Here is a 24163-nt window from a genome sequence, read left to right on the forward strand (position 1 = left end):
ATTTTATCCAATATTGCATTATCGTTAGTTGTTCCATTGTCGATGATGACGAAGACAACATCTACAAATCTGCACCAGAAAAATATTCTGTCTGTTTTGCAAATTGAAGTATATTCTAAGTAGTCTATGTATATATCCGCTAGTATACAGACGCGGGTGACCCCATCGGTAAACCTGTTTGTTGATAAATTGTATTGTGAAATTTTAAAAAGTTGTTATTGACTTCAAATTTGAGTAACATCATGAATTCATCGATTTCCAAAGTACTTAACTTGCTGTGTGTTATGAGATTGGTTCTAATTATATTTATGGTTTTGTCAGTGGGGATATTTGGATACATATCAGTTATATCATAAGAGGCCATGGAATGATAATGTTCTAACTGTAAGTTCTTTGTTTTGTTACAAAAATCTATTGAGTTACGTATGCTCTTATTAGCTTGAAAAGAATAATGGTTATTAAGAAATGTTTGAATATATTTGGAAAGATTATACGTAGGACTAGATCTGTAATTTACTATGGTTCTCATTGGTGTGTTTTCTTTATGAATTTTGGGAAGAGCTTTTGCATTCAGTAACTGGGGGTTCATTGTTATTAGATTATTTGCTTCTATTTCTGTTAGTAAAAAACGTGTGCTTTTGAGCAAATTTTTTAGGTTTCTTTGTACTGTATTTGTGAGGTCCTTACGTATAATGCGAAATGTGTTATTGTTGAAACACTCTTGTTTTTTGAATGTAAACATCTCTAATTATAACAACTGTTGTATTTCCCTTATCGGCCTTTGTTATGAGATTATCTTGTTTGACTTTTTCTTTTAGACTATTAATGTGCGTTTTGTCCGCTTTATTACTATTAGATATGTTATCTTGTATTTTTCTGAAGTATTGCGGAAGTTTTTTTTATAATATCGTGCCTGACTTCATCTTGTATTTCATGCGGAATTCTTTGTATAGCTAATTCTGTTTCTGCCATAGCAGTTGTGACGTTCTGTAGTACTGAGGTGTTGTTCCAATTATGTTTTGGTCCTTTGCTTAATATTTCATTTTCTGCTTTGCTGAATACTGTATTCATGAGGTTTTTTACAGGTGGGTAAAAATGATGCATTTTGTCTCCTATAGACTGAGTTGAGTTACTTGTTTCTGTGAAGTGAGTAACATGTTTTCCTTTCTGCGTCCGTTTTAAGGTTTCTAATTTTTTTATCTAGTGTACTCTGCTTTTTTATGGCCAGATGTTCTATTTTCTCATTTGTAACATGTTGAAAGTGATCCCAATAGCTACATGGTAGTTCCTTGGATACTTTCAAATGCACTTACTATCTGGACTTAAAAGACATTCATATATGGCATATCTTACAGTGTGTGAAATATCTAATGTTTTGTGTAAAAGGCAAATTGTGCAGGATTTCAATGTAACAACACAATATAATGCAAGAACTAAGGCCAACAGCTATTTTAGACTTTCAGTGTCACAAAGTACATTAGTCACACTTCATAATATTTTAATGTGAATATGTAAAATTTTATTGAAGTCAACACGCAATTTTAGTCCATTAAGTACATTGTCATACTTCAATATTTTAATGTGAATATGTAATATTTTATTGAAGTTAACACGCAACTCTAGTTAATTAGTATATCTCACTGGCAGGGGTCGAAAAATACCGGGCGCCCAGTCGCCATGGCGCCTGAAAATTTTAACCTGGCGCCTGAATTTTCAAATTCGGTTTTGAAAATTATTTTTTGAAATCCGGAGTTCCCTTACATGTACTTTTCCATTACTTTACAAAGTAACAAGTCGTGTGGTGTTTCACGTTTTTTTCTGTAGCTCGTATATTCTAATATGTGCAACAAACATTTTCTGTGCTTTTGGCAGAGTCTTGAATTCTGTAATTGCTCTTCGTACCTTGGAACTGGACGTTTCAGTTCTGCGCGGGAGCTGCCTAGCGGTCATGGGAGATATCGTAACTCGTGCAACAAGTATCCTTACATGTGGACATATCGTAACACGAGTTCTATTACAAATGATCAGCTATCGGTAGCCGAGTACAACGATCAGACCAGAGTTGTGGAGATATGCAGAGAACTACTACGTTAAATAATTCCACAAACACTACATTACCGCCATCCATCCCGTGACTAACCGCAAATACAGTAGTTGCTAACCGTTCTTCAACCATTGCCGCCAAAGCAGTGCTGATAAATTCCCGTGGAATTCATTCTTTGCATTTAGAACATACGGAATTACGTGTTTATCAATTCTTGCATTTTCACCGAACAATATTTATACTTTTAATTTAGTTACAGCATTTTGGTATTGAACAGTTTGCACTTTATAAATACGGTTGTTTTTATTCCTGCGTGTTTATGGAAAATTGGCAACGTAGCATCAGACATCGAAGCCCGCGAAATCGGAAGCTATTTTACGTTTCTGTGCTATACTTGAGAAAACCGGCAAAATGAAACGTACAACACCGCGCGAATTGACTGATGCGAGTAACAGTGTACTCTTTCAGATTTCTTCGTAAGTAGGGCCCGTAAATGTAACACAAAGTGATACAGAAGGCAGTGAATGTGAGAAAACACTTGATGGAAGTGCCGACTGTAGAGTTCAGGACGGCAATGACCAGCTTGAAATCAAAAATACGTGGAAATTTCAATTTTCAGGCAAACGGAAATTTCAGCGAAGTGCGTAAAGAAAATTAATGCTAATGTCACAGCATATGAATGCATTGTACATGGCAACTTACCATATTGCAAAAAATAACAGACCCTAGACTGATTTTGAAGGTTTGGTTACATTGTTACGCAAGCTGAATGTTACTGATTCAGAGAAGTATGAGAATGATACACAATGCAGATAATCGTAGCTTGAATTACAGCCGTGGCTGTGCTATGAAAAAGGAATTGCGAAGTGTAAATTATGATGTAACTTTCGTAGTATTGCCGATAAACATTCTAAAGGTGTATCCGAATTTTCAGGACCATTTAAATTGGAAACGTTTAAAACATAAGAAAAATCCTATCCTCACTCGAAGTGTCAGGAAGGCTGAAAAAATGGTGTAACAGCCCCAAAGTGCCTTGGTCTACCAAGCGATCGCTGCTCAACCCGGAGGCCTGCAGATTATGAGGTGTCGTGCGGTCAGCACGGCGAATCCTCTCGGCCGTTATCCTTGGCTTTCTTGGCGGAGGCCGCCATCTCACCGTCAGATAGCTCCTCAATTGTAATCATGTAGGCTGAGTGGACCTTGAACCAGCCCTCAGATCCACGTCAACATCCGTAACCTGGCCGGGAATCGAATCCGGGGCTTCCGGGTAAGTGGCAGGCACGCTACCACTACACCGCGGGGCCGGCAGGAGGCTGAAAGTTTCATGAAAAATCCCGAATGTGTACTTTAAGCGAGGTGCGTCAAGAAAATGAATGCTAATATGTTACAGCATAAGAATGTATTGTTCATGGCATCTTATCATACTGTAAAAAAAAAAAAAAAAAAAAAAAAACGAACCCTATACTAATTTCGAAGATTTGTTTGCATTGTAAAGCAAGTTGGATGTTACTGGTGGGAAATCAAACAGGCACATGTAGAGTAATTTTAAAAGACGCTGACCTTGAAGGTGACCGGTGATTATTTGGGTTAGTATCTCTTAAAATATAAATTTCCATTCTTATATGAACTGAGACTATACTACTTAAGGCCACATTTCAAAAATAATACGTAGCTTGATCCTAGTCTAACCTGTGGTGTTCATAATGTATATTTGCAAAAAATGTGCTGGCTCCTGATAAAAAGGGGCTGGCTACTGAATTATTTCTATTTTCTTCTACCCCTGCTTACTGGTAGCTTATTGCTATAACATTCACGTATATAAACAAAGCTCATTTTAAATATGACTATACATTTGTAAAATGGGGCTTACTTCAACTGAATAGGCAAAATGCCTATGGTAAACATTTACACTCAATAAGCTTAAAGACGAATTCATTCCGCTACAATTGCATGTGTATATTAAGATATAAGCTTGTTAGTTTGTCACAATTTCAGTTATGGTAAATATTTTTTAGCAAGAGTTAAAATTTTTAAAAATTGTTAAATAATAGAGTATGTCATAAAGATCTTTATGAGGCATAAGGTGAAAATGCAAATAAGATTCTAATGTAGCTAAGGATGACCTTATAGAGGGTCGAAACCGGTCCTAGACATGTGATAATCTGCATTACATGCAAATAAAAAGTATTGATCAGGTGGAGTTTTTCTTTTCCTTTTATGTCAATTGGTGAATATCAATATGGAAAAAATGAAATTTATAAATCAAGATGTTATGGTGCATGTTGGAGGAAGTCTTCGGCAGCAGATGAGCTTCGATTCAAAAGTAGGCTGAAGTGTTCCTTCCAGCGTCTTAATATGTCTTGGCTGACTGTAAGGATGGTGTCATTGTCAATGGCTTTCAGCGCACCTGACGAAGAGCAAGAGGGCCCAAAAATTTCCTTTCATCTTTTGTAGAAATTCTTAAGGTCTCTGGTATCGGACAAAGTTCCATGGCTTTCTGTTACCACCATTCATTTTTCATCTGTCTTATATTAGCCTGACATTTCATCTTAAGCTCTTGGAAACTTGCTTTCATCTCTACAGAGGAAGGGTCTTGTGTAAGGAATAAGTAGGCTTCCCATTTTTTAAATAATTAGTATCAGGATGTTTTCATTATTATCATACCAAAACCAGTAATTTCTCTTCCTTTTCTCGTAGCCAATTGTTTTTTCTGCTGAATCTTTGATGATAGTTTGAAGTGTGGCACATTCCAGCTCCACATCCTTGGTATTGATTGGACTGCAAGTCAACTGCTCTGTTATGGCATTTTGGAATTCTTTACTAACAGTTTCATTTTGAAATTTGGAGGTATTAAATTTCTTCCTTCAAGGGCTTGTGAAACAAATGTGTGGTTTCTGGCGTACAAAAATTCTGAGTCGGCTGATAAGAAGTCTATGATCCGTCCAACAGTCATCGATGTTTCTAGCTGTCTTCGTGAGGAGGACGTCTTTCTTGTCACGTTGTCGGATTATGACGTAATCAGTGAGGTGCCAGTGTTTTGAACGTGGCTGCATCCCTACAGTCTTGTATCTGGTTGGTAAATGGAATTGTGTGTTGGTGATGAAGTTTCCATGCTCAGCACAGAGACCAAGTAATCCATTTGCATTGCAGTTTCCTATGCCTTAATTGCTTATGACAATATCTCATAGCCGATAATCTCTACCCACTCTAGCATTGAAGTCACCAAGTAATAATAATATATCCATGACAGGCACTTTGGAAAGTATTGTATTCAGTTGATGGTAGAATTGATTCTTAGAATTTTCAGAGCTGTCCAAAGTAGGGGCATAAGCAGAGATGACAGTCATGAATTTATCTCCATTAGTGGTATGTGAAGGGTCATGAGTCTTTTTTAACTGCAGTAGATCTTAACATAATCATGTTTACTAGTTTATCCAACACCACGAATTTGATGTTCACCTTCATTTTTCCCTTTCCAGAAGATAGTATAGCCTGAACTAGATTCTGTAAGTTTTCCCTCATTCAGTAATCTTGTTTCACTTAATGCGGCAGCGTCGATGTTAAGACTTGCTAGCTCATGAGTAACAAGCAGTTTGTCTTCAGGCCTGGTATTACTGCCTAGTCAAGTTCTGATATTCCACGATCCTATAATCAAAGTTCTCTCATGTTTACGACCGCAAAGTCGGGGTATCCCTCTGGGTGCGGTTTCCCAGTCAAGGTCTGAGTGTGGCTACCGATGTTTAGCCCACATTTTCTAGGGCCTTCCCCATTCGGGGTGGGCAGCGGTGATTCTAAATAGGTCTACCCAGACACAGATGCAGGACCGGATTCTGAGTAGCCACTAAATCTCAGGAAAGGCGACCATCACACATCTGCCGCCAACGTGCAAGTCCAGACTAGAAGCTTCCGATTTCACCCTAAATCTGCTTCTACAATCCTTATCCCATCGCCGTTGGACTTTGCAGGAGTAGCAGGAGAAAATGCCATAAGCATGACTTTGTTTAAGGTGGACCTCAACCTGCAGGGAGGAGGCCCACACACTATGATTTCAGAACCGTTCACCACGGCATATGTAGTATGAGACAGGCAGTAGCAAGTTCCAAACCAGCAACGAACTGCCACAGACTCCAAATTAGTTGAGTAGCGCCTTCATAGCCAGTCTGCCTGACTTTATCCTCTTCCGCCTCGACAGCTGTTGGGAAACCATGACATTGGAAATGGATCAGTCTGTTTTGCCGATGGGCATGTTACCCTGTGTTAGGGCCCTCCATATTTATGTCACCTCGAGAGAGGGTGTCCCAGTATTTTAAAGCTATACCATCTGTAGGCCCTACTACCCCCAGAAGAACGGTTTGCCTCCTCCGCTAGCTCCACCGTACTGAATCATATTCTCCGCTTTTGCTGCCGTTTGAGGTCTTCACTCGTTACCCTGAGCTGGGACCCTTTACCAGATGTTACACATCGGGTCAGTGCGCTCTGGGACTCACATAGGCAGCGGCACCACTCCCTGGGCAGGGCTGCCTCTAAGAGGGCCCCTATCTGTTACCTAGACATTTAATAAAGAGATCTATAAAGTCACTAAAGTCTTTAAAAAAACATTATGTAAAAACAGCCTTTAAAACTAACAATAAAAGTGCAGAAATATTACATAACTCTTCATCAGCTAACAACATTAACAGTTTCTCAAAATCAGGAGTATAGAGGATCAAATGTACTAGCTGTAAATTTTTTAATGTTGGACAGACTGGGAGGAGTTTCAACATAAGATATTCAGAACACGTTAATACCCTAACATACAACAAATTCTCAGCAGTCAGACAACATATGCACGATTATAATCATAGTTTTACTGACACCGGGCGAGTTGGCCGTGCGCGTAGAGGCGCGCGGCTGTGAGCTTGCATCCGGGAGATAGTAGGTTCGAATCCCACTATCGGCAGCCCTGAAAATGGTTTTCCGTGGTTTCCCATTTTCACACCAGGCAAATGCTGGGGCTGTACCTTAATTAAGGCCACGGCCGCTTCCTTCCAACTCCTAGGCCTTTCCTATCCCATCGTCGTCATAAGACCTATCTGTGTCGGTGCGACGTAAAGCCCCTAGCAAAAAAAAAAAAAAAAAAAAAAAAAAAAAAAAAAAAAAGTTTTACTGACATAGAACAAAATATGGAAATCCTCATGGTAAATAAAGGACACCACCTTAATATAACGGAAAACTGCTTCATACATTTAGATCAGTATTTCAATTCAAACTACAATCTTAATGACATTTCGGAGAAGCCAATGTTATATTTGACCTTCTTATTAATATTTTTAAAAACATTATGTCAGCAAATCAGAATTTGATCTTTCATTCCATTCATGGTACTTTCCCGCAGCAACGATCCCTATTCCCGCATCCCTCGGCCCCGCCTTAAAACAGACCCTCCTCTCTTGTTCTTCTCACCCTACATTTCCCCTCCAATCCTCCCATAACTCCTCATACATATCTTCCCTCCATATCATTCATGTACAACTAGCTACGTTCTACACATCGCAGCGCAAGGTGTGTTACATATTACTTATGCCATTTGATCGGTCTTTTTCTTTAGCAGTCCTCATACTAATTTTGGCTTTTATTATTATTTATTAGGTCAAACTCCTCGTTCCACATTGAACTGCAAACTTTACCACCTGCATCTTAGAATTAATCTCACCTTCATGTGCAGCATTGCCCAACGTTGAGAACATCAACTGGAAATTTTTTAATGGTATCAATGTACCTTGTTTTAACACTAATCATATTATGTGCACAACTTAAATTTAAATGCCATTGCTATCATGCAATGTCATCTGATTAGAACTCTGTAATGGAATGCAACACATTTTTAAGAACCTTCTTCAGCATCAAGGTCAATTAACTAGAGACATTCCTTAGCAGCATTCAATTGCCTTATTTTAATGTATTGTGTACACAAATTAATTTTAATTTTTTTTGAATATCGTTGTGAAGCCTCCGTGGCTCAGGTGGCAGCGCGCTGGCCTCTCACCACTGGATACCGTGGTTCCAATCTCGGTCACTCCATGTGAGACTTGTGCTCGGATAAAGCAGAGGCAGGGCAGGTTTTTCTCCTGGTACTCCGGTTTTCCCTGTCATCTTTAATTCCAGCAACACTCGTCATTAACGTTTCATTTAATCTGTCCGTCATTTATCATTGCCCCAGAGGAGTGCGACAGGCTTCGGCAGCTGGCACATTTCCTATCCTCGTCGCTAGATTGGGGCTTCATTCATTCCATTCCTGACCCGGTCAGATGACTGGAAACAGGCTGTGTATTTTAATATCATTGTGACTACCCTTCATCTTCAGTTTTAACTGTGTAGCACACTACAACTCTCACACGATCATTTTTTTTTGCAATTTGCTTTACGTAGCACTGACACAGATAGGTCTTATTGCGATGATGGGATAGGAAAGGCCTAACAATGGGAAGGAAGCGGCCGTGGCCTTAATTAAAGTACAACCCCAACATTTGCCTGATGTGTAAATGGGAAACCACGGAAAACCATTCTCAGGGCTGCCGACAGTAGGGCTCGAACCCACTATCTCCCGGATGCAAGCCCACAGTCGCGCGCCCCTAACCATACAGCCTACTTGCCTGGTCAAGTTCATTTTAATATCATTGTATTGTACACTGTTTATGGACTATTTGATACATTGTATAATTTGTGTTATGGCCTTGCACTTAGGTCGAAACTAGTACCAAATTAAAATTAACTTGTAATGTAAACACACTACAAAACTTTGTATTGAAAAGGTGGAACAGATAAAATTTATTTAACTCTTGATGTAATAAAAAGGAGCCAAAGTGATCGGTACGTGTCGACTACGGGAAGAGTTACATTTCCTCAATAAAGCTCAGGATGCAAGTGAAGTGTATGCTGCCAGCATAAGTGGACAACAGAGGTCATTGGAGTTGAAAACCGAAAACCATGTTTTAAAGTACACTGTTCCACTCTCCTAACAGCTTGCTGTAATTGTCGCTCTGCGACTGCCATATTATGCGAGCTAATGGCTAGTCCTGTCCGAATTAACTTATATTTAAATTTCTATGGAGCACTTTCCCGCCTTGTCAATACTTTACGTATTTTGGAAATTTGAATACCGTTTATAGCAAGCGCGAACAGAGTGACATTTAGAACCAATCCCTGCGGGACAACCATTTTCGTGAATGTGGTATTGCGAATATGCCCTCCCTACCCAGAATAGACGGAGGGACAAAAAAATCACAATAAATACCGGCAAGTTACCTCGGAATCTCCATTGATGCAGGACTGAAAGGATACCACATCGCCACGTGGTGCCATAGGCCTTTTCTAAGTCAAAGAAAACATCCACCAAATGCTGTTTGCGCAGAAATGCATCCTGGATAGAACTCTCCAGGCGTACCAAATGGTCAGTGGTCAAGCGAGCGCCTCGAAAACTACATTGGAACTCGGACAAAAAGTCCTTGTTTCCCCAGACACCACACAAGTCTACAATTTACCATCCTCTCAAATACCTTACACACAGTTAGTGAGACAAATAGGTCTGTAACTTCGTGCATACTTAGGATTTTTGTCAGGCTTGAGGACAGGAATGACTATGCCCTCTCGCCACTGAGACCGAAACTCACCCTCTATCCAGATTCGGTTGAACACACGAAGGAGATATAATAGACTATCCTCACCAAGGTGTTTCAACATCTGGTTATGGACACTGTCTGGCCCAGGAGACATGTCCTTGTAAAGTGCGAAGGCGCTGCGGAGTTCCCACTCCGTAAAGGGCACTTTATAGTCCTCTGAAGCTTGAGCGGTGAAACTAAGGTGATGACGTTCTGCCTCCCACTTCAGAGCAAAGAAATCATGACCGTAATTCCCAGAGTCAGACACATCCACAAAATGACTGGCTAGATGGTTAGCAATTGAGAATACTGCCTGCAATGAAAATGCCCGAGATACCTGAAATACGTCGAAGTTTAGTCCACACTTGAGATGATGGAATATGTGACGTCACAAACGAAAACATCTCTCTCCCACAAAGCTTTCTTATCTTGGCGAATAAGAACTCGTGCCTTAGCGCAGAGTTTTTAAAATGTTACTGAGCTGGCCACAGTAGGCTGCCTACAACGTTTATGCGTGCGACGACGTTCTTTGATAGCTGCTGCAATTTCTTCGTTCCACTAAGGAACGAGTTTTCCGCGAGCAGTCCCTGAAAAGGAGGGAATAGACTCCTCAGCAGCAGCAAGAATCACTTGTGTTATGTAAGTTATTTCAACGTCTATGGTCCGCCTGGTCTCTTCATTAAAGACAGCTAGTGATGTGAACTTTGGCCAATCAGCATGTTTAAGAATCCATTGAAGAGGAGCCTTGATGGATCTTTGTTTCAATAAAGTAAGAATAATGGGAAAATGGTCACTATCACAGTGATCATCGTATGTATTCCACTGAAAGAGTGGAACCAACATTCGGCTGCATAGATTTACGTCTATGCGCGAATATGTACTGTAACGTACACTGAAAGGAGTTGGTTCACCTGTGTTCAAAATACATAAATCCAGCTCTGTTACTAATGTTTCCAACTCCCTTCCCCTGGGGCAAGGCATTTCAGAGCCACATATGCGGTGATGTTAAAATCGCCCAATAAGAGGGAGGTGGAAGCTGATCTATAAGATCAGTGACGTCATTTATGTTAAGATGCTGGCCTGGTGGAAAATAAATATTACATACTGCTGCTATGACAGGCAGCGAGCGGTACCTGCATCGCAACTGCTTCCAGTGGGCTTCTTAGAGGAACCTCTTCGCTATAAGCATCAGAACGAACAAAAATACCTACGCCACCGGATGCCCGGTGAGCAAAATATTGTTTTGTCGAGTATAGCCTGAAATTTCCCAAGACTGTATGATGACCTGGTCTGAGGTTTCTCTCCTGAATACAGACTATACTCACCGCAAACTCACTAATGAGCTGGCATAGCTCAGCAAGATGCCTCTCATAACCATTACAGTTCCACTGTAACAGTGTTACAGTGTGGACTAAAAGAGAGTGTGTTAGGTTATGAGCAAAATGATGCTCACAAACTGAACACCATCAATATCAACATCTACATCCGTAGATGTAGACGAAAGCTCGATGTCCATCCCGTCATCGAGAAATGGTAGGAGTGATGCCCAGAACTCTGGCGCTTTCCGGGGGGGCGGGATGTCCCCCTACGAGGGGAGCATGCAGGTTTTGGAGCAGGCGTACCTGCTGGCGCAGACTCATACCCTCTAGTTGGAGGGCATGATTTCCCCTTCACAGGAGAAATGCAGGAGCCTTCTTTTCATGTTTAGACAGGCTGGGAGATAGTTTTCCAGCCCTGGTCGACGATACCGCCTCCACTGGCTTGGGCACGGCTTTCACCGACCTCTGGCGGGGGAGACTTGGACTTTCCCCACTGCTGCACCGGCTTAGGAGTCCCAGCTGGCACAGACTCCTTTGTGGTCGAAGGTGGGGTGGTCCCCCAATCATGCTTTTACTCTTGGGTGCAGCGATCCCAACAGGTTTAGACTAAATAAACTATGGCCCTGGAAGACTCTGTGCTATCTTTGTGTAGCCTAACGTCTTGGTGGGTGCATTCATAGCATTGGACTTACGGCGCGCTTCCTGGTAGGAAAGACCATCTCGGGTCTTGATCCCCTGGAGCTTCTTCTCGCCGAGATATACAGGACAGTTCCGATCTTGGGGCAAGTGAAGACCAGGGCAGTTAGTGCACCTGTAAGGAGTTGAGCATTCCTCTGCGTCGTGAGCTCCTCTGCCACATGTACCACATACAGACTGATTTGAGCAAAGAGATACCATGTTCCTGAACCTCTGGCATTGATAGCAGCGCATGGGAGGCGGGACGTACAGCCTCACATCGCAGCGATAGGTTATCTTGAATTTTACTGGTAACACTGATTTGAAGGAGACAATGAACGCACCGGTGGCAATGTCCTCGCCGTTGACTCTGCACGTGTCACGCCACGGTGCTTCATATCTTACATCTACTCCTTAAGGAGCTAGCTAGAGCGACGCATCAGGTCGGCCGTGTTTCGCTCGCACAAGTTATTCTTACAAACCACTTCCAGCTCCAAACCATGAAGTCGTTTCAAAAAGTCATGCATAATTTTTATTTAAAAAAATCATTCACTTTCATTAATATTTGGTACTTCTATTTCAAAATAACATAATATTGTCTTGAATAGCCCATTTAGTTTCTTTTTTTTTTTTTAAGGTTTTAACATCTTATTTAGCCACTTTTAGGTTTTATAAGATTTGAGTAATTTACTCAAATGGTACTGAAATGGATAAAGTTAAAATACTGTAGTTAGCTAGCAAGGAATAAAATAGTTTAAAACCTAAAAATCCGAGCCCTAGTTATAAAACATAAAAATTTAATTACCATCAGACAAGTAGTTTTCCTTGTATACACTCCTAAGTGAGCACTTCCTAGAGAGGAAGCCAAAAATCCGGGCAATATTTATTACAACCGCAAATAAAAAAATATAAAAAGTATTTAATGAACGTCGAAAACAATGTTTTATATATACTAATGTCGAATTAAACAAGGAAAATATAGGTATAACTCGAATTGCAATTTGCCTATTAGTTCGTTTGTTATTAAAGCCTAAACTTGAGTGTTTATAATAAAAAATCCGACAGTATTACTTTAATTTAAGATATTACCAAAATTTATTGGGTCATAATTAGTTTAAACTAATTAGTTTAATAGGATGTAAGTCCTAACTTTGTAAATTCTATTGTATTGAATAGGTTGAACTCAATAAATTTTGGTAATATCTTAAATTGATGTACATTTCAATACGGACCAAATATGAAATTTGTAACATGTAATAGTATTACTTTATTTATTTATTTATTAATTAATGTCTTTCTGTACATGGCGGGGCTCAGGCTATGAAGCCTGCTATTATGCCAAACCCATACCTGCCAACTTTACAAAACCAAAAATCAGGAGATTTTGATATGAAAATCAGGGAAAATCAGGAGAAATCAGGAGATACATTATTGGTCAAAACTGCTTATTCTACGTCTAGCACAGTACAGCACTATGATATATTTATAACACTTATTGTCTCAAAGCCCGACTGTTGCTATACGAGGTTACAATGCTAAAAATTACACATCTCTATTCCCTCACAGGAAGTATGTGAGTGAGATGATCGGTCTCTGATAATATTTCCAAAAATAGCATGAATTCATGCTCCACACGTGTGAATCAGTCATGCACTTAGATGCCATTACTTAGCAAATGCATAGATTAATATACTGCATCAAGCTTCCGTGCGATTATGCGAAGTGCAATACTATCTGTATCAAATAACTAGCTGATGTACTCGTGCTTTGCTACGGAATTCTCAGAAAGACTGTCCTTACAGTTTTCCCAACTGAAGTGTCAACATAGGTCATTACAATGACGTCATTACGAATGTTGCGATTAGAAGCAAGGCTGTCATATGAAATATTCGAAAAAATGAAAACCAGCACATTTTCTTACTTTTAACGAAAATAACACTGTGTCGATCTAACAGTTCAAAGTTCTAGAGCTAGAATGACCAGGACGCAGGCAGCCATGAACACTCCTGTGTAATTATTCCGTTTAAGTGTGCACAATGCTCATTCCAATCACTGCCCCAGAGTAGGGATTGAATAGCTGGAATACTATGCTGATCCAGTGTGTTACGTACCAGTAGTACCAGAAAATTTATGAACCAGAGGATTGGCATGCTAAAGAAGAGCGAGATCTAACTTCCCTGTTACTTTCCGCCAATATTCAGGCAGGCTGTTATACTCAATAACAGTACGCAGCAGTAATCCCATCTATCGGAGATAAATGGCAGAAGAATACACAAAGCACATCACATCAAACAATGGCCAATGTAATGTTATTGTAGATCAATTTTATGAGCTTTCTATACTGCAGGCCTTCTTTTTAGTTTTCTTCTGACTCTGTGATATTAGAGCATCTAATGTAAAGTGAGTCCTCCTTTCTTTCATGACGCCCTCTTGTGTTATTCCAGCGATCGTTCCTTCATGACTTTTTTCTCATTCTTATAATCATCTTCACAAATTAATTTCATTTTAGTCGGTACACTAAAACTGAATAAGACATAAATAATCGGAAATTTTATTCTCTATTAGTTACGTAGTAATTTTCGATAGACTAAGATAGGTTATCAAAAATTAAATTTCTGGCACCTTCCCCTAAACTACCATTTCGAACAGGGTGAATAAAATTATGTATAGCATAGACTGTAGTTCCTTATTCCCCGACGTAACATACCGATTTTCATTAAATTCTGTTCTCCCATTTTCTCGTACCTCGGCGCTTATATGGGCTTAGCAACAAAAATCCAAATTCATGAATATCTCATACATTTTTACCGTACCGGCTATGATAAAAGACGTAAATGATACGAAATTTAATAATATATAACTTGTTATATAGTATTTATCAACAGGGCCAATAAAAAAATATAAATATTTGAGAATTACATCTCAGGCCTTCCCCTAAACTACCATTTCACTCGGCGTGAATAAAATTATTTATGGCCTAGATTGTAGCAACCTATTCTCCGACTTTATATACCGATTTTCATTAAATTCTCTTCGGCCGTTTTCTTGTGATGGGCGTACATATGTACATACATATATGCATATAGACAAAAAATACGGAAAATTAAAACTTGCATTTCCCCTTGTTACTGCGGTCACGGCCGGTACGGAGATATTCTTTTTTAATTCTGAGCAATGTGCAGACAAAACTTTCTATTTATATTGAGATAAAATTGGTCAGAATTTTCTCCAAATGGCTCCTAAAATCTCTAGAAAAGTCACTAGTCGTTATCATAGAAATGCTGTCACTAAATTACTAAAAAAGACTCCGTATATAACGACTAGTCTCCAGAATCGTCTAGACTGATGTGAACGAACACGAAAATAGCACGCGAGAACGAGAGATTGACAATCGATATACGCGTCGCGATATATAGGTTTCAATTAACATCGTACATTCGCGCACATTTCACGCATTAATAAACGTCGATATTTCGTTTGAAAGCGGCCAATGAGTGAAGGACTTCCGGCCACTGGCGTAAAAAAAGCTGAAACAGCGGGATTTGAAAACAAATGTGTGAAGTTCACCAAAAAATAAGCTAAAACCGGGAGAAATAATAGAATAATCGGGAGGCGGGAAAAACTGTCGAAAATCGGGAGTCTCCCGCCTAAATCGGGAAAGTTGGCAGGTATGCAAACCATATAATTGTACACCTGTGTAAACATAATGTATTGAACATTATAACTACTTAAAATTAAAAATAAGTTTATTATAATTTGAAATTAACGTGAAATGTAAAGTATCATAATTTGTTTTTAACATTTTCAAATGAATTTATAGTATTTACTATTATTAAAACTATACCTCAAAAATTGTCAATGTTACTAATCTTACATTTACATTTTATTCATTTGACTTAATCTAACATTTGAGGGTACTTTTTAGAGTAAATTAATCTGAATGTAGGTAAAATTTCCAGCACATTGTTCTGAATATCATTAGGTTGCTTATGTCTCTAATTTCAGCCGGGAGGAAATTCCAGGAACGTATGGTTGCCGGTACAAATGAGTTTTTATACATACTACTGTGGTGAGTGGGGATGGACAACAGGGATCGTATTGATGACCTTGAGGGTGTTCTACCTGAGGGGGAGAGGTAGCTGAAATCTATTCTCAGGTAGTCTGGTTTACCTGTTCACAGTATTTTATGCAGAAGAGAAACAGCAGGGTACTTACGTCTATCACATAATCTTAACCAGGACAGCTGATGGAGGAATGGGCTGATGTGGGAATGGAGCGGAACATTCAGAATGAATCGAAAGCAGGCATTATGCGCCCGTTGATCAACTTATGTTATTACAGACTATGTCACCATAATCAAATATTGGTAGTATTAGTCCTTGAACGAGCAGTTTCCTGGTTTTGACAGGTAGAAAGTCCCTCAGTTTGTGCAGTGAGTGTAATGAACCGAATACACGTTGACAAATTTTTGTTACGTGTTCTGACCAACTTCAATACTTATCAAAAATTAATCCAAGGTTCTTAATAATAATGTTATTTTGTTTTACGTCCCACTAACTACTTTTACGGTCTTCGGAGACGCCAATCCAAGGTTCTTAACGGAGTCTTCCTGTGCTATAGGTGTTTCATTGATCTTGACAACCGGTATATTGATACTTTTTAACTTGGCATGTGCTTTTTTAGATACTATTATGATGGCATGCAATTTTAATGGGTTTACCTTCAGGCAGTGGCTACTAGTCCATTCATTAACGTTAAATAGGCCTTCATTTAATTTCATGGTTGCTTCTTGTATGTCATTCGGCTTGGTATGAATATACAATTAGATGTCGTCTGTGTATAAGTAATATTCACAGTTTGTCAGTTCAGATAGGTCATTCATGTATAGGGAGAACAGAAGTGGTGATAACACCCCACCCTGTGCTACCCCCATCTCAGTATTTAGCCATCTACACATATTGTCTCCCACTGACACACATTGTTTACGTACACTGAGATAGGAATGTACCAAGCATAATACATTATAAGAAAATTTCATCTTTTCTAATTTCGCTAGTAAAATGTCTTTGTCTACGCAGTCAAATGCCTTTGTAAGGTCAAGAAGAATTAGAATCGTCATTTGTCCGTTATCCATTGCTAGCTGAATGTCAGTACTTACTTTTACTAATGCTGTGTTGGTACTGTAATTCGATCTAAAACCTGATTGATACCTGTCGAGTAAGTTATGATGTAAACGGCCCCATACACGCGCAGACTTCTGGAATACTTACCTGCACAGACTTGCCTCCGAGAAGTAAGTCGGAAGTATGCAGTTGCCCACACATGCTCAGACTAAATTATTATTTACCGAGGAAGTTGAATAAATTACATGTAATTAATCTCATAATAGAACCGTATTGAGGACAATATATTAAAATTATAAAATCCTTTTAATAACATTAATTTACAAAGGCTGATGATGTTCGCTATGTCGAACGAAACATGTTCCTTTATTTAAGACACCTCATGATTATTTTATAATTCAATGAGTAATATATTGTATTGAGTAGGTGGTTGTTATTAAAAGGATTTTATAATTTTAATATAGAAGTTGAATAAGACGCGCTCAGCTGTTTTCTGTTTGAGATTCGGATGGTTAAAAAATGTTTACGGATTGAAATTAATTAGATAGTCGGTATGGAAGACGAGTTGTTATTTGGACACAATATAGCGCTCTGCACGAAGAAGACGTGCAAAAAAAAAAAAAAAAAAAAAAAAAAAAAAAAAAAAAAAAAAAAAAACCCACAAATTCCAGTTTCCATATTTGTAGGTTACCACGTTTACATCTTCTGCCGCAACTCTGATATAGCGCTTGCGTCGCAAAGTCTCCGGCTGAATTCAAGCAGCGCCAGAATGTCACAAACTTGCCTGCAGACTTTGTCGGCAGACTTATCAGCCATACACACAGAGACATGTCTGAAGGGACTGGTTTGCGCAGACTTATCTCCGACTAAGTCTGCGCGTGTATGGGGCCCTTAAGAGATGGTCTGTCATTTGTTTGTGTACTAGTTCTTCCAGTACTTCAAATCAAATCAAATCAAATCAAATCAAATCAAATCAAATCAAATCTCTTTATTTACAAATGTGGTGTCCACCTCGGTGGCAAATGGTACACTAAAATACTTTATTGTCAAGCACTAAATATTAAATTAACAAGAGAAGAAAATTTTCCTATAATACAATATTATACAATTTATGCTAACAATGTTTTCTATTAAACACACAGCTCATCCTTAATAAATTTATATTGTTTACAAAATTCTACTTATGATATCTCCTGTACTACTTACAAATATAGTCAACTGATATACAGTATGTGGAATTACTTCAAATGATTCTATACAACCGGTATAAGATTAATATTTACATTGCATTTATTTATTTACTTTTTTTTTTTTTACCCGTTCTGGATCCTAAGTAGCATAACGACCTGCTGCGTCTTAACCAGAGCCCCTTTTGCCACCACTTTTCTGAGTTCCTGAAGGGCCTTCACAGGACATCTCTAGCCCATACGTTCTGGATGGTAAATTTTGCGACTGTGTCCTGAAGAAGCCGGAGCCTTGCTGGAGTAAGGTCCTCACGGATGGTTTTATTCGAGCCCTTAAGTTTCTTTTTGTTCGTGAGCGTTTCTCTTACGGTATGATACAAACTTGACAATTATAGGTCGTGGATTCCTGTTCTGGTTTTTCCCAATCCTATGAGACCTATCAATGTCATCCACAGAAAGATTGACCCCGATTTCTTTCGCAATGTCAAGAACTAAGTTGTCAGTGTTCTCGTCTGCAGTTTCAGGTACCGAACACACGTAGGCACTGCCTTCTTTGATATTGTTCCAAACAGTCAGTTTTATCCTGCAGTTCAGTTTTTAGATCACCGATTGTTTTGTCCCGCTCCTCCAGAGCCCTCCTAAGTTCTTCAATTACACTTGTATTAAAATTAATAGTCATTTTAATTGATCAACAACTGACTTTGTTACCTGGTCCTGGATACGGTTGGCAAGCGTGCCAAGTGTTTCCTTGCTGCTCAGCACTTCCTGTACGGCCTGCTTAACTATGGCTTCCATTGGCACTTGCTTCACCTTGCGTGGCATTTTTAATTTATTGAATTTTTGCCTTTTGCTTTCACCAATCACTTCACCTACACACACTCGGAACCACTGCACTGGTAGAGATAATGTGATACACTCTGAGCTGCCACACTACGAAAATTCACCTGCTAAATTCACGTTCGCCACGAGCCTCTTATTCTGTGTCTATGCACTGTCCGCCATTGTTATGTGTTACGTTCTTAATTAGAATTAATTACCTCATTCACTCCTTTCAGCAATGATAATACCTTCAACTGCAAAATGCTTCAAGCAGACATTGATATTATGAGTCAGACTTTTATTTCTTCGGTCCTGTCTAAGAAGCGCATGCAACCACTTTTTAGGGAAGGGCTCCTCCTTAGGAAATTGATGGTATGAATACGATTTACCTTAATTCTGGAACAATGGAACAGTGCAATAGTCAGGCAAAACAGTTTTCTTTTTTTCTTTTCTGCCATTGCGATATATTAAAACTTTAACTTCATCAATTAACTAGACAACTTCCATTAAAAACATAGAGGAAAAAATGACGATCGACAAGCACATATCGTGTACCACTCGTGAGATATCTATCGGTAGTGTTTCACTACATTGCTATTAGTGACTACAGAAAAGAACGAACTTTCAAACTTAATGCTCTATATTGTTCACTTTTCCTATTTCGGTAAAATTCTGATACCCGATTTGTGAAGTATAAGTTATAGATACAACATGACAGTGGCTTCGGCGAGCTCACAAACTTGCATTATACATAGGTAACAGCAACAAAGCTCTGGACTGGATAGTGACAAGATCATTGGGTGGTGGTACTTCGATACCTGGTTCGGATGATGAAATCATAGAAATACAGAAATGCCAACTATGAGTTGTCAAAAGGATACACAAGGAATGCCATACAGCTCGAATTCCCAGAATATTATTTTCGGATTTCTCAGTAATCATTTATACCCCTTTCCTGTCCATCGTTTAAGAATGTTTCGAGTTTTCACGCACCGAATGCAGAGTGTGCTTCTAGTATCGGAAATATAGGCATCTGTGAAGTGGTATATCCTGCGGAGTTGTTGTCTTTGTTCATCACACGATCAGACTTCTATGCAAGTATGCGAGTTCTTTTGTATTTGTTTTGGCGGCAAAGTGGTGACAAACTCAGTTTAATTGTGAATACTGTGTGCGTGACTGCTGAAGTATTTATTGCAATTTTGGTTGCAAAATTTACATATATTCCTTTTCTAGGATATATGCTAATCATGTTTTATGAAATGTGAATGGTTTGAAATAATGAAGCGATTTCTTGTGCAGGAAAATATGTGTGATTTTTTTAAAAATTTTTTTTTTGCTTTTCGTCGCACCGACACAGATATGTTTTATGGCGATGATGGGATAGGAAAGGCCTAGGAATTGGAAGGAAACGGCCGTGGCCTTAATTAAGGTACAGCCCTGGCATTTGCCTGGTGTGAAAATGGGAAACCACGGAAAACCATCTTCAGGGCTGCCGACAGTGGGGCTCGAACCCACTATCTCCCAAATACTGGATATGTGATTATGTTACTGTGACTAGAGACGCTAGTAATAAACCAAAAAAAATAGTTCAATAATTTAGGGAGGAATACTCGGAATAATAGCCCTGTTTACTGCGCTCCTCAAAATCTCATTCACACACGTTTTGTAGGGTATGTAGCTGCGATTTTTCAGATGCACATGATGAGGAAGAACAAGACTGAATTCCATGCTAATATGAACACCGAACTCTTAAGTGCTCTGTTAGTGCAGAGGATGCACGATATCAAAAGGAAAAGCACGTCACCAGTGTACGTTTACCAAACGGGAACTACAAGGTACTAAGGGAGCAACTACAGCACTCAACATAAGAAATGATCCTTCAACCTCCACTGAGATAACCTGTTACTTTAGCAGGTAAGAATCATACACTCTTTATATGCCAGTCTTTGAATATGTTACATCTGGTTGAATTGTATGTTGATTGATTTTTAATGATATGTAAGTTAGTAAGATCTCAGGGGAAAAAAAATTCTACCCCCCGTCCCGCACCTTAACGGTTGCATTACGAATTGCCTTTCTTGAAAGTTGGCATCTCTGGAAATATGTTTCACTATAGGGCCTACCTGAAGTACATGAGATGAGAGATCCTTTCTTGAGGCTCGTAAGGGACTCACCATCACACCCTCAGAAAAATTAAAACACAGACTGTATATCTGGTATTTGTGAATGTTAAGATGTTATTGGTTGTTCTGGGTCGACTGTCTTTCCAACAGAGCTCGCATACTGTGTTCCCGCAAGGATACCACCTTCGTTGAAAATTTGAAAACGTACAGTTTCAAATTATCGTGGTGTGCGCCCAGAACATTACTTTTTGTCATAATTTAGGACTCCAGGAAATGCTTGTGGCTTATGCCCCCAGACACCCTCAGCTTGCCCCAGCCTAATGGTCTTGTCCAGATCGCTACTTTGCAGCTGTAACTTATCTTTAACCATCTTTCGTGTTATTCAGTAGCTGTGTATAATGCTGACATTGGCAAGACTGTGAGCTCGTTGGAACCGTCACCAGATGGGCTACCATGTTGTATCAGTAACATTTCAAGAACTGCATACAGAAGTTTTACTCGACTGTACTGGGGAAAGGCAAGGAGGGTACAGCGCACAGGCCTCTAGCATCCCCTGGAGTCAATCTAAAATGTGACAAACATCACAAACTGACAAAAAGTAAAATCCAGTGCATACATTAATGATCAATGCCATCAGGCTGAAATGCCATCCTTTCCTTATTTTTCCCTAATGTGGTAACTCTGAGGCTACACATTACGCAAACTCTATCAGAGAATATGTACACTGCCTTCATCACAGATGGCTAATAGGAACAAAGAAAATTGTGGCAATCTGTAGTCTGAGGCTGACTCTGTATAAATTCTTCTACATAAGAATATTTTTGGGGGCAGGTGGGTTGGTTTATACCTGGTAAGCATCAAGGAAAGATCTCTCTTCTCTGCTACCCTCCCAAAACATTATTTTACCAAAGATTGCAACATCCGAACCAAGTATGAAAGTGTCACCCATATTTATTTATATGCCTTTTAGGATTAAGTCTGCAAAGATCTGTGAAAAATGTCTATAATAGATAGTTGATCAATATTTTACCCCTCGCACCCCAGTACTCACTACATTCAGCTGCGTGCAGAACGACTGTCGTTTGTTTACACGCTCAGGAAGGATGTTGTCAAGCAGTGCTAAGTGCTGCCAACCTCTGTACTTAGAAACTAATGAGTGAGTGGTGCTTTGATGCCTGCTGGTGGTGACTGTTACACGATTCGAAGCGGCCCTAGGCCTCTAGCTTTGTGTGGAAACAGGATTGATCTGGACTGGTTCTTGCCGTGCGGACATTAGGATACGATCTGCACTGGTTCTTGCCATGCCGACGGTTATGGACAAGACCGTTGGTCTGGACGGTTAGAAGCCACGAAGCGGCCCTAGGCCTCTAGTTTCATGTGGAAAAACACGATTGGTCTGGACTGGTTCTTGCCATGCGAACGTTAGGATAGGATCTGGACCAAGCAAAGGGGGACCGGGGAATTACTGATGTGTATTTCACATTGTTTCACTTATATGGTGTTTTTTGTTTGTGCTTTTATTCAGCCAGGGTTGGTAACACAATTTATTTATCAGCATTGATAGCAATGACGTCACATTCTGTTCACGCTGACCAATGAGAATGCAAGTAGCTACTTTAGCCATGGACGACTGCAGGTGCTGCTCTTCATTAGGCTATAAAAGTACCGTAAATGTACTTCTGGAAATGGGATGGTGGGTTCCTAGACATCGCAATGAACACATCTCTCCTCGAAAGGAGAATTCCAAGTAACAATTGCACTATTTTCGCTTCCTTATAAGGTTAGGCCTATAAACTTTGGGTTGTGGTATGTAAAATTATACTGATTGTTGTACAAGGAACATTTTCTTAATAATGCACCAAAAACAATTACAAACATCACTGGCTAAAAAAAGCAACAGGCCATTTATGACGCGAATATTTAAAACTTTGCATGACATGATCAAAAGATCAAGAGTTGGTTATGAAAGATTAAGCAGGAAAGATGAAAACAAGGAGCCTAACACTAATACCTGGCATTTTGCCATTGTTATCCTTTTATAAGAGAAAAGACAGCTTAAAAAAAATTATGCAATGATGATATACAAATTACTCACCTTATTTTTCATCGGATGACGAGTGTTCAGGGATGGTAAAATACTCCTTCCAGGGACGAAAATAAGATATCGCCAAACAACAGCATCATTTGGAATTTCAGACTCCAACAATACCAAGCAAATCTACATACAGAAGATGAAAACCTGCCAGTAAGATATAATTTACAGACTATTGTTTACACCACTCTACAATGCAGTGTTTAAGAACATTGTCTACAATGAAGACTGCAACAAATGCATTTTCTCAATTTTCATCAATTTAAACTATACCTCGATATTGATAATTCCTACCTACCACTGCGCCCAGAACAGCTTAAATTCGAAGTATACGCGCGCATCTTTTAATGCGTGAAACTAATCTCACATTTTCACAACATATTTAAGGAATGGCAGTTACAGATAATTACATCCAACATCCAAACATCGCTTAACAGCACAGAATACCAGAGTTTGACACTGTTGACCGTTCGTCCGTTTCAGTTCAAAACCAATTTCAAAGGATATATATAACATTCTTCTGTCATTCAACGGATACTTAAGGCAGGTTAGCCAACTCATTCCGAGTGTATTCTAATCAACGAGCTAGAAAGTTGCCTACGAGATACACAAGGCCGGGAAATACAGCACACTAAACTTGTCCTCGATATACTTCCGACAAACGCCGCTAGAGTTCTCTTTACTATTTTGTCTCGCCCGCTCATTGCAACACGTTCATATATGAAAAACTATAAACATTCATTAAAACTAGTAATTTCAGAAGGCAGCAAACACCTCCCAAATGACCAATTTGGCATGCTTTTCAATTTGGTTTGCTTCTTTTTTGGGGTCAAGTTCAGATACTAACCGTAAAACTTATTTTTCTGATTTCATTACCCGTATCCACTTCTCAGTTTACAGATTGCTTTTCTGTAATCTGGTATTTAATTTCTCATCCGTATTTTTTCTTTTTAGATTTAACAGAGATACTCCGGGTGGGGACTACACGAGAGGGGGCGATCATCAGGAAGATGGATACTGACATTCTGCGAGTCGGAGCGTGATCGTTGTGGTAGGTTAGAGAATCTGAAAAGGGAGATGGATAGGCTAAAGTAAGATGTAGTTAGTATAAGTGAAGTACGTTGGCAGGAAGAACAGGATTTTTGGT

General features: G+C 39.3%; 1 long non-coding RNA gene across 3 annotated transcripts in view; it reads right to left on the minus strand.

Moving 5' to 3' along the window:
• LOC136859443 (uncharacterized) overlaps nucleotides 1-23488 on the minus strand; it is an 82040-nt gene extending 58552 nt beyond the window's left edge. For all 3 annotated transcript variants that reach the window (XR_011017559.1, XR_011017557.1, XR_011017558.1), the window contains exons 1-2: nucleotides 23315-23488; nucleotides 23020-23142 (exon numbers count right to left, since the gene is read on the minus strand). This is a non-coding gene — a long non-coding RNA (uncharacterized lncRNA). The remainder of the gene's footprint in view (nucleotides 1-23019; nucleotides 23143-23314) is intronic.
• Between the last annotated feature and the right edge of the window lie 675 nt (nucleotides 23489-24163).

Source organism: Anabrus simplex, chromosome 1, assembly GCF_040414725.1.
Source record: "Anabrus simplex isolate iqAnaSimp1 chromosome 1, ASM4041472v1, whole genome shotgun sequence".
NCBI lineage: Eukaryota > Metazoa > Arthropoda > Insecta > Orthoptera > Tettigoniidae > Anabrus > Anabrus simplex.